The sequence below is a fragment of the Sorex fumeus genome, unplaced genomic scaffold (assembly GCF_029834395.1).
Source record: "Sorex fumeus unplaced genomic scaffold, SorFum_2.1 ptg000029l, whole genome shotgun sequence".
Classification (NCBI taxonomy): domain Eukaryota; kingdom Metazoa; phylum Chordata; class Mammalia; order Eulipotyphla; family Soricidae; genus Sorex; species Sorex fumeus.
Genome location: NW_026606086.1, coordinates 9,438,443 through 9,449,830, shown reverse-complemented (window position 1 = coordinate 9,449,830; position 11,388 = coordinate 9,438,443).

Here is an 11,388-nt window from a genome sequence, read left to right as displayed (position 1 = left end):
AAGGAACCTCGGGACACTGATGCTGGAAAATGTACACTGATGGAGGGATTGGTATTGGAATGTTGTATGACTGAAATCCAATCATGAACAGCTCAAAAACACTACACATCTATCAGGTATGACCGGGCAACTTTTTAGTGGAAAATTATTATATGCATAGACGGACTCTGCTTGGCAACAATTAATCACCATTCATCTCAGATGGGATCTACAAATCACACCTCCAGATCCCATAATTTTTTACTCTCTTTGGAGTTTACAAAGAAAGAAATCATTTATCTCCTAGTTCATATTTGATGGAAAGATAGCAATGATATCCTATGAGAAAATTATTGCACTTGACACTGCATACTTGTCATGTCAAGTATGTGGTGTCAATTTATACATTTTATTCATAAATACATTTTTCCAAAAATTATCTTTTGCTTTGCTTGGGCTGGAGTGATAGCACAATGGGTAGCACAATAGGACATTTGCCTTGCACGACAGCTGACCCAGGTTTGATTCCTCCACCTCACTTGGAAAGCCCAGCAAGCTACCAAGAGTATCTTGCCTGCACGACAAAGCCTGGCAATCTACCTGTGATGTATTCTATATGCCAAACACAGTAACAACAAGTCTCACAGTGGAGACATTACTGGGCCCTCTGGAGCAAATCGATGAACAACGGGAGAACAGTGCTACAGTGCTACAGTGCTTTGCTTGAAATACATTTTTCTCACATAGAGCCAGATATCCCAAAAAGACACACTACTGATTCTTTCCAAAGCTTACTGAAAGCTGAGATATAGTACAGCCTTTGCCTTGCACACGATCAACATGATTATGATCTCCAGCACAAAATATATCCCCCTATGCACTGCTATGAGTGATCCCTGAGCACAGTCAGTAGTAATCTCTGAGCAACTGCCAGAAGTGGCACAAAAAAAAAAGTAAAATGAAAGCATGCTCTCAGAGTTCTAGAAAATTCCAAAAGTAAAATGAGGCCTCAACACTTAGTAGTCCTACTTTGATCCCCTCTCACTGAAAAAAAAAAGACAACACTTGAAGTCATTAGTTATCCAAAAGACCTACACAATACAAGATCGCTTCCTATATTTTCTCTTTTTGATTCCTATATTTTCATGTGTTTATATTTAATTATATGTGTTTTAATTTTAAGTATTTAAAATACCTTATTTAATCTTTTAAAATTTTAATAGAAAATAGAAAAGACAAAATTTTAATGCAGTTTAAAACAAATCATCAGTTGTTCTATCAACCAACAAGAAATTTTTGCAATTATTCATAACACTGGTAAAATATGGTGAAATGCACATCCTGTAGGCAACATTAGTGGTGAAATTATTTTCTTAATTTAACAGCATATCGCCTTCTCCAAATGGAATCCCAGTGACCATGAGCTTCTTACAAGCATGGCTCCTGTATATGGGTACCAGCACTATTCTTCTGAACCACGTGGCCACTTATGCGGCTGTGCGACATTTACTAATATGCAAAGTGATCAATGGAAAGTAAATGATCTAGCATTTGTACCTGAAAGACAGGCTTGAATGATGGTGTGAAAATCTGAGCAAAATATAATGTCCATTTTTTAAAAAATTTATTTATTTATTTATTTATTTTTTAATAGTGAGGCACCATGAGGTACAGTTGTAGACTTACACATTTTTGTGCTTGGGTTTCGATTATACAATGATCAAACACCCATCCCTCCACCAGTGCGCATTTCCCACCACCTCGGATCCCAGCATCCCCTCCCCCCCCCAGCCCCTATACCACCCTGCCTCTGTGGCAGGGCATTTCCCTCTCTCTCCTTTTTAGTGCCATGGTCAGCAAAAGAGGCATTGAGTGGCAATCATGCTTGATCGACAGTCTACCCTCAGCATGCTCTCCCATCATGGGCGGATCCTCCCAACACCCTTTATTTGCTGTTCCCTTCTCTTTCTGAGCTCCCCCTTCCCCTAACATGTGTGGTTGTCCTCCGGGTCATTGAGTAAAATTCCTGGTACTAATCTCTGCCATACTTGGGTGTTAGTTTCCTATTTTGTTACTTTCTGTTCTCCAGATGAATGCAATCTTTCTATGTCTATCCTTTTCTTTCTGAGTCATTTCGCTTAACATGATACTTTCCATGTAGTACCACTTGTATGTAAACTTCATGACTTCGTCTTTCCTAACAGCTACATAGTACTCCATTGTGTAAATGTGCCAGAGTTTCTTCAACCAGTCATCTGTTCTCGGGCACTCAGGTTTTTTCCAGATTCTGGCTATTGTAAAGAGTGCTGCAATAAACAGACAATTGCAGATGTCACTTCGGCTATACTTTTTTGCCTCTCTGGGATGAAAAGCACCTGAACTGAGTATTTAACTATGGTGCTATACCGCTCTGAGATGGGAAGAGTGTTTGTTCCTCTGCCTGTCCCTCCTTGTAGTGGCAGCATGGTGGCATCCATCTTTTAGAGCCTAATGAGCAGCCAGGTATGAGACTGCATTGACGAGATGCCTGGGGCCTTGTTGGATGGGGGTGGAATCGGCCCTGCTCCCTGCCATGACAATGCCCCAAGTTGCCACCCACAAATGTCTCCTCCAGCTCCTGAATGACCATGATCCCAGAGGCACACAAAGAAATCTCAGAACCCAGAGGCTTTTGGAAGTAATCCCTCTAGGCTTATTACTAAAATATCAGAAATCCAAATTCGCATGGCCACTATTGCAACCACATGACATCATATGCTCTTCATAATCAGCAATAGAAAACAAATTATCTAATGATGACTTTTTCGCAGGTCTGAATGTTGGGGAAAATTCCAAATAATAATTTTGGGTCTTTTGTCATAATATTGAATGTGATCAACATAGACAGAGAGTAAGGTGGAAATCTGCCACAGAGATGGGGGATGGCTGGGAGGGGAGGTATACTGAGGTTCTTGGTGGTGGAAAATGTGCACTGGTGAAGGGACGGGTGTTTGATCATTGTATGATCAACCGAGACTTAAACTGAAAGGCTTTGTGACTGTTCTCACGGTAATTCAATTAAAAAAAAAGAACATAAAGCAGGAAAAAAAAAGAAAGATTAACTTACTCAGCATCTATTCCAACCTTCTTTCAATGCGCTTTTCATTTGTACAGATCAAAATTTTAATAATTATTTTAGGAATCCCATGAAGATAGATTGCTACATGTTATATACAAACACATTATCAAACACACTGTCCTCCCATTGTTCATTGATTTGCTCGAACGGGCCCAGTAACGTCTCCATCGTGAGACTTGTTGTTACTGTGTTTGGCATACTGAATCCGTCATGGGTAGCTTGCCAGGCTTTGCCATGCGGGCAAGATACTCTTGGTAGCTTGCCGGGCTCTCCAAGAGGGACGGAGGAATCAACCTGGCTTGGGTCGAGCGGGCTGAATGCAAGGCAAATGCCCTACCGCTGTGCTATCGCTCCTGTCCCATGTAATATAATTATCAGCAATTCCACGTAGAAATGAAAGTGTTGAATTCATACATGAACTTAATGAGTCAGTGTCCAGGAGATACATTTCTAACACATTTCAGCAAGTTTCCTGGAGCTCTTGAACCTGCTCTCCGTGCTGTGAAATTGTAGTTAAGATATTATGATATTATGATTCTGCATCTAGTCATTTTCTGATTTATTTTCTGAATTTTTTTGTAATGTGCAAAAATAAAAACTCGGTTGGTAAAAAAAAATTAACAGCATATGTTCTTAGGAAAAAGGGTCCTGTTGGTATTAAGCAATAGTTGGTATTAAGCAATAGTATTAAATAATTAAATTAAATAAAATAATAGTATTAAATAATAGGACTACAGCTGAATCTTACGAAGACAATGTTTATGAGAAACAGCCTCGTTCCTGACGCCCCATTCGCTCTCAATGGAACGACCATCTCCGAATGCAACAGCTATGTGTACCTAGGTCGAGAGGTCAACATGACAAATGACCTGGCACCCGAGCTGCACAGGAGGAAGAGAGCGGCTTGGAACGCCTTCAAGAACGTCGAAGAAATAGCTAAGAGGACGAAGAACCTCCGGCTCCGGGCACATCTCTTTGATTCCACTGTTCTTCCTGCATTAACATATGCCTCAGAGACCTGGGCCCTACGCAAACAAGATGAGAACGCTATTCAGGTCTCCCAAAGAAGAATAGAAAGAGCTATGCTTGGAATATAACGTTTCACTCAAATGAGAGAAAGAATCTGGAGTTCTGACATCCATCGATGATCAAGAATCAGGGACGCTGTCTCATTTGCCAAGGTGTCGAAAATCAGATGGTCTGGTCACGTAATGAGATTTAAAGACAACCGCTGAACTAGAGCTGTTACCAACTGGATTCCATGGGATGTCAAAAGACTGCGTGGCCGCCCACCTACCAGATGGTCAGACTTCTTCGTCAAGATCATGAAGGATCAATTTGAGGCTCTTCATGTTCCCGGAGCTAACAGAAGCCATTGGGCTACACTAGCACGCGACAGGGACAAATGGAGACGTTACTGGCGCCCGCTCGAGCAAATCGACGACTAACGGGAAATTAAGTGATTAAGTGATTAAATAATGAAAGATTAATTTTATGCTTAAAAGGATTCACAGCAGTGTTGCCTAATAATAGTCTCCCCATCATCCACCAAAGAAGAAACAATTTTTTTTTCAGTATAAAATGGGTAAGATGGTTAAGCTGTGTTATGGTCGCTCAATTCAACGAGAAATTAAAAATGTGGAGTCTGGCAACAGGCACCAGGGTAGATAAGATCTGTCCCTGCATATTGACCCAGTAGGGAATGTCTGGGAACATTTTACAAGCACCAGGTATCAGGCCTTGAGTCTCACCCTACCCCAAAAAATTGTCACCTATTTAGTGAGTCACTTCTAACTTTAGCATCTAGCCCAAATTAGGATTGAACCTAGATGAAGCTGCGTTGGAAAGGTGATAGGTCAGTAATGCTAAAGTTTATGTGATTGGACCATCCTCTTAAGCCAAGACTCTCTCTAAAATATGTGTGCATTTGGCAATAAAGTGAACAGCCATTGGCTGTCTCCCAGAGTGGTTTCTCCATGCACCAGTCATCCTTCTCCCCATGTCTGCCTGGACCCAATGCGCAATGTGTCTGGGCACATTGGGGGAAACTGTTCCCCAACAATAAAGCATGAAGAATTATATAATAAGCAGAAATTCTTGTAGCATAATATTAAGTGGAGGGGACTAACAAATATTATCATATAATTATTGCTAGATGGCAGAAAATAGGCAAGCGGAAAATAAACTGAAAATTCTTTAACTACCAAAAATCATGCCAGAACAAAATTATGAGATTATAGCCATTTTCTCTTGCCTAACTGTTATTCTGGGTATTTGATCATTGTATAATTGAAACACAAGCACAAAAATTTGTAAGTCTACAACTGTACCTCATGATGTCTCACTAATAAAAAAAAGTATGCAATAAAAAAGTTATTCTGACCTATTATGTTCTATTTGAACATCTTCCTAATTAAAAAATTACTAAAAAGTATAGTTCGCTAACAACGGTTCTTAGAAAGATGCACAGTTGTATTTCAGTTAGCCTTCAGTGCAGAATCTGCCAGCTGTGCACTCCATCCTACAGTCAGCCTGGGGGTCCTGAGTGTGTCCTGGTCTGCTCATGCCTGACCCAGGCCTCTGGCACCACCATGAAAACTCATCCTGGAACTCTGAAGCATGACGCAGGGGACTGAAAATTTGGTGCTCCCGAGAAAAAGAAAAGCTAAACACTTAAGAAGACGGTGCCAATTGGTGCCAGTGTGACTGAGCAAATGCCCCTCAATAAGTCGCCTGCAGAAGCATGTCTTTCGCTTCCCTCCTCCTGTGAGACAAGATGAGCAGCAAAGGGATCCCCCTGGAGTCGGGAGCTCTTCCACGTTGTGTCCCCGCTGGACCCTAGGCCGAAGACCTCCAGAACCAGCCATGGCCATACTGAGACCACTCTCCACACATCTGGACAAGCCTCATGCATGAAGGAACCGGCAGAGGAACTCAGGCATGCGGGTCCAGGGGCTGAGATCTCCAAGCCTGCTTGGATAGGGACTGGGCCTTCTCCACCCAGATCCCCCATCTTCCAGTAGGTAGGCGTTACACCCACCAGCTGCTGCTGGTGCCAGGTAGTCCCATCAACGGCCAAGACCCAGAGACTATAAAACCTAGCTCCCAGAAGCATGCGGCTGCATTTGCAGCCACGCAACATCTTATTATCTCGTTTTTACTTTGGAGAACCCAGCAGCCTACTGAAAGTATCCTGCCCACACGGCAGAGTCTGGCAAACTTCCCATGTTGTACTCAATATGCCAAATACCAGTAAAAATGATAGGTTTCATTCTCCTAGCCCTGAAAGAGCATTGAATATGGCTCTTTTAAAATCTCAGGGCTAAGAAGAAGGAGATGTTACTGGTGCCTGCTCAAGGCAATCGATGAACAACAGGATGATCGTGATCGTGTGACCGTGATAGTTTGCTTATGAAATAATTCAAAATGATTCTCAAACATACAGTGAAAAGTTGCTTTGCTTTTTCTGACTGTTATGTCACCCATGAATAATTTTGAAAATAGTAGAAATTTTTTTTAAAATAGGTAGCAGAAAATGTTTCAAAAGTGGACAATCAGCAAACCAACATTAAAGGGCAATAACTGCCCAACCTGTAACGACATGTTAGTAATCTCTTATACAGAGCTTTATTGTCTCCAGGGTGAGATCTTCACACACTTTCCTTTAAGGAAAATTTTTGAATTATTTTTAGTGGGTTATTCATAGCAAACAATACAAAATAAATTATTTAGGATCTGCCATTGGGGCAGGCTTGTGTAATCATGGAAAAATTCAAAATAATGGTTGTGGGGAAGGTGTATTGGTGACAGGATTGGTGTTGGAATATTGAATGTAAAAAATTATTGTGAACAACTCTATAAAAAAATAAATAATAAATAAAGGGGGTATCACTAGATAGCTTGACATTGTTGAGATAGTAGGAAAAGGGTTTTGATTAAATGTTTTGTATTCTAGGTCCTATATGCCAAAGACTAGCTTTTAATTACTGAATCATTACATGTTTATGCCTTTGCATTTGCAAATAGAATTACTTTAATCAAAATACCATAAAAATTTATTGTCGACTCATTGGACAAAATGTCTATCAAAATGCCTGTGACCATTTCATTTCAGCACCCATCACTCTCTGCAAGAATAAAACTTAACTTTTTAGCAAACTAATTATATAGGCCATTTTATAAATTAGCTCCCCAGTTTTTTCATGAGCAAATGTCAGTATAGATCTCACCCTCACACTGTGTAGAGTGATTATTTGGATTTCTACTGTTCACTCCTAATAGAAAAGTGAAATAGAAGTAAGAAAACTTTCCTCACTTCCTTCTGAGGAAAGTAATGACCAATGTCTCAACCCCAGAGTGGATGTATTGCTAACAAAAGCTCAATCAGTCCATTGTCCTGCTTATACCTGGAAATGAAGCTATAAAGAAGAATAAACAAAATAAACAAAAAGTGAACAAATCCAGATGTTCCAGTAAGAGACCAAAGATTGATGGAAGTCATATTTTAAACAAGATTAACTGTTGAACTAAAATTTTCTACATAGATTTTCTTATGATGAGAATCAGAGTCAACAAATCCAAGTAGTATATGAACACGTTTTCCTTAAATATGTCCTTGTGAAGAACACACACAGACACACACACACACACACACACACAAAAGCCAAAACTTTTCCTGGAGTAACTTTAAACCCAGAGCAGTTAAGAACTACAAAGACATAAGGCCTGAGCAAAAGTACAGTGGGAAGGGCGCCTTCCCTCTCTCGGCCAACCCAGGTTCCAGACTGACATCCAATATGGCCCAAAGCCCTGCCAGGAGTGATCCCTGAACACAGAGCCAGGAGCAAGCCCTGACCACTACTGGGTATAACCCCAAAGCAAAACAAACAAACAGCAAACAAATAAACCAAGAACTACAGATACAGGTCTTGTACTAATTTCTTTAATCAAATAGCTCTAATCAAGCTCCACAATGAGCTAAGCAAAGAGGATGTTAAGAATTAAGAATCAGCACGATGATGGCAGTATCAATCATGGAACACTGTATGTTTAAAACCCAGCTATGAATAACTCTGCAAGTCACGGTGCTTTAGGAAAACAAAATTTTAAGGAAACAAAAAAAAAGGTACAATCCTGGTCTCTGAGAAGTTTGTAGTCAACTGGCAATAGCCAGTCATCACTTAGTACAGACAGGTTGGTAAGCATCTTCCATACACATGGGTTCTAAAAATGTAACAGTAGATGATTAGGCTGCCAAGAAAGACATATTCCAAAGTAACATTTCCTCCTATGTACATGTTTAGGGTGAGTGAGTTAAAATGCCACAATGCGGACCCACAAAATGGAAAGAGTGTAAGAATTCACGTGAATCCATCTCAACAACCTAGTCTCCTGTGTGAAGACAGAAATGAACATTTTGTGTGCTTATCTGTCAACACACTGTGTCTTAGGCAGCCAGGCAGGGGGGACTTTGCTAAGTAAAAGCAGTCTCTTGAATAACTCAGTTTACAAGAGAAGATGTCTGTAATTTGTACGAGCACTTCTTACTCTTATTAAACTTGTTCAATTCCTTTGGACATAGGGTTCCAGAACTGCAAAAATACCACTCCTGAGGAAAGAAGAACCCAGAGGTGGTAATAGAAAGCTTCAGGAAGAATCTGTGAAGTTAACCCTAACACACACACACACACACACACACACACACACACACACACACACACTCCAACCTGGCCACCTCCCAGCTTCAAATGTACTCATTAAGTACTCTGGAGGCTACGTGTTATTTTTATGAAAGAACACTGAGATCCTTCAGCCACCTTCATTCAGCTCAAACCAGCCCCATACATATACTGCTTCCTCAAAATATCTCTGAGTAAAACCTAGCAGATAAGATCAGTGGCCTTGAAGAAATCACACAATGGGAGACCCAGAACAGGTCTCATAATTTTTCTGATCTTTCTTTTTTATATAAATTACAGCAATAAATATTATAAGTTTTAATAGAACCATGTTGCCACACACTGTCCACAGAACCTTATCCTTCCCAATTACTGCTTTGATAAATTTATCTATAATCTGAGTCTAAGGTTTAGTTTCCACTGCACGTTGTCCGTTGATCCTCTGGTATTTATCTCTTTCTGACTAATTCTGTTTAGCAAAGCATCCTTCATTTCACTTTGAAGCAAAAGCAAGATTTTATTTTTTCTTAAAGCCAAGTAATATTCCACTGTGTGTTCTAATATTTCTTTATCCACTTATCTGTTATTGACATTGTATATGCAACAAAGAAGCTGTTCTAAATCTGTAAGACTTAGGTCATTAAAAGCTCCAAGACGGAGGATTCACATTTAGGAATCAGAGAATCTTAAAGAGAAAAGAGTTAAGAAACTAAATAATGAGAACAATACATAGTTGCATAATTGATTTTATGAGCTAAATATAAAAGTACAGTTAACAAAAAAAAGTACAGTTAACCTACCACATATATATATAGAACATTAATGACATTACTCATTAACTGCTCATAAAAGTTACATAATAACATACTCACTATTGCAAAATATTTTAGGGTTTCCTCAATGTCAGTTTCAACACTTTAAAAATAAGAATCCATCTTTTTGCTTTTTCTTTCAATAGATAACATGCATGTTAAAAGGATTTTTTTATATCTTTCCCACTATTCAAATATTTGGTAATTTTGTATTTAAGAGCTTAGAGTTGTTTCTCCCAACTACTGGTTTTATCCAGAAATTCAGAGTGATGGGGGTGAGAGAGAGAAATGAGAAAAAAATAAACCAGCAAACCTCCAAGTCTTTGGTGGGAATTCTATTTAAATTATTCACTTTCAGTTTCTTCCTCTCTCTAGTGTAGATTTCGATTCTCCCTCTGCCTCATACCAAATTATACTCATCCTCCATCCTCATATCTCTCTTGATTTCTGCATTCAAGAGGTCATAAAATTTTAGAGTTAGTTCTGCGACAAGGATTTTACCTTTCCCAAATGTCCTGAGAGAAAGAAAGATATTTTCTCTCCCCCTCCCACTTTTCTCTCTCACCCCTTCCTTTTCTCTTTCTTCGCTCAATACCTGTACTCTTTTCAAGCCCAACTAGAGGGACTCATAATACTCATTCATTGTTACTGAAAGTGAAATTCTCTTCAATCAATGCTGCAAAACTCCACAGAAGCAAAGCGACATTTCCTAGAAAACTGAGAGCCTCTTAGATGGTTCTAGCAGGGAAGCCAAGCTATTCATACCCTCAGTGGTGGAATTTCTATTTGGGGAAGATCTTCCTTTTTAACCAACTAAGCGCACAGCTTCAGGATGAATGCACAAGGGACAGTGATGGAAGTAGGAGGTACATTGCCAGAGAGATCAACTGTGGCAATCAATAGGCCACAGCTGTCACAGCCAGATCACCCTCACATCCCACTGGAATTTTGCATAAAGTGATGCTATGGTAGGAGAACTAAGTTCTACATTCAATGTTTATATTCATGTACTCATAGATTTGCCTCCACATGATAGCTTACAAAACAAAAGCAGTGATTTCTTGTAAAATCTTCTTAATATCTGTTAGAAAGTTGCAATTATTTGCCTTTATTATTTTATTTTAGGTTCTTTTAAAAAAAAACTCTTGATAACCTGATTGTCTGGGGAAGAAAATTGCTAAGAAATCGAGCTGGTTCATATTTGAGAATTTGACTATTTAAAGACACCTCACTGGAATTTTATAACTGGATCCTGAAATGGTCAGCTATTGGATTTTGGGTTACAACAATAGAATATGAATGTCCATAGATTAACCAATTATTGTAACAGCCCCAAACACTATTTGACCAGCATCTAGTTAACTCTGTTGACCTGAACCTCCAAGGCCCCAGTGACTGTTCCCTGAACCATAAAAAGAATATGCTCTTCCAAAGACTAGCCACATGCCACACCATACTAAACAGAAAAAAAATATTTAGACATAATATAATGGATAAAGGCTAATAGTTAAGATCTATAATGCACTCACAAATCTCAACAACACAAAAATCCTACAATCTCATCCAAAGATAGAGAAGATAAAAGACACCAAGGAAGATATAAAGATGCTAAGACATGAAAAAGTGCTCATTGCCACTTGTTATTCAAGATACACAATTAAAAATAATGATGAAATAGAATCACACCAGTTAGTACAGAATTTATGTAAAAGAATTTATTTATCTAACAGAATTTGTCTGGAAATAACCATTGGCAAGAGTGTGGTAAGAACAGAACCCTCATTTATTGTTGGTGGAAATG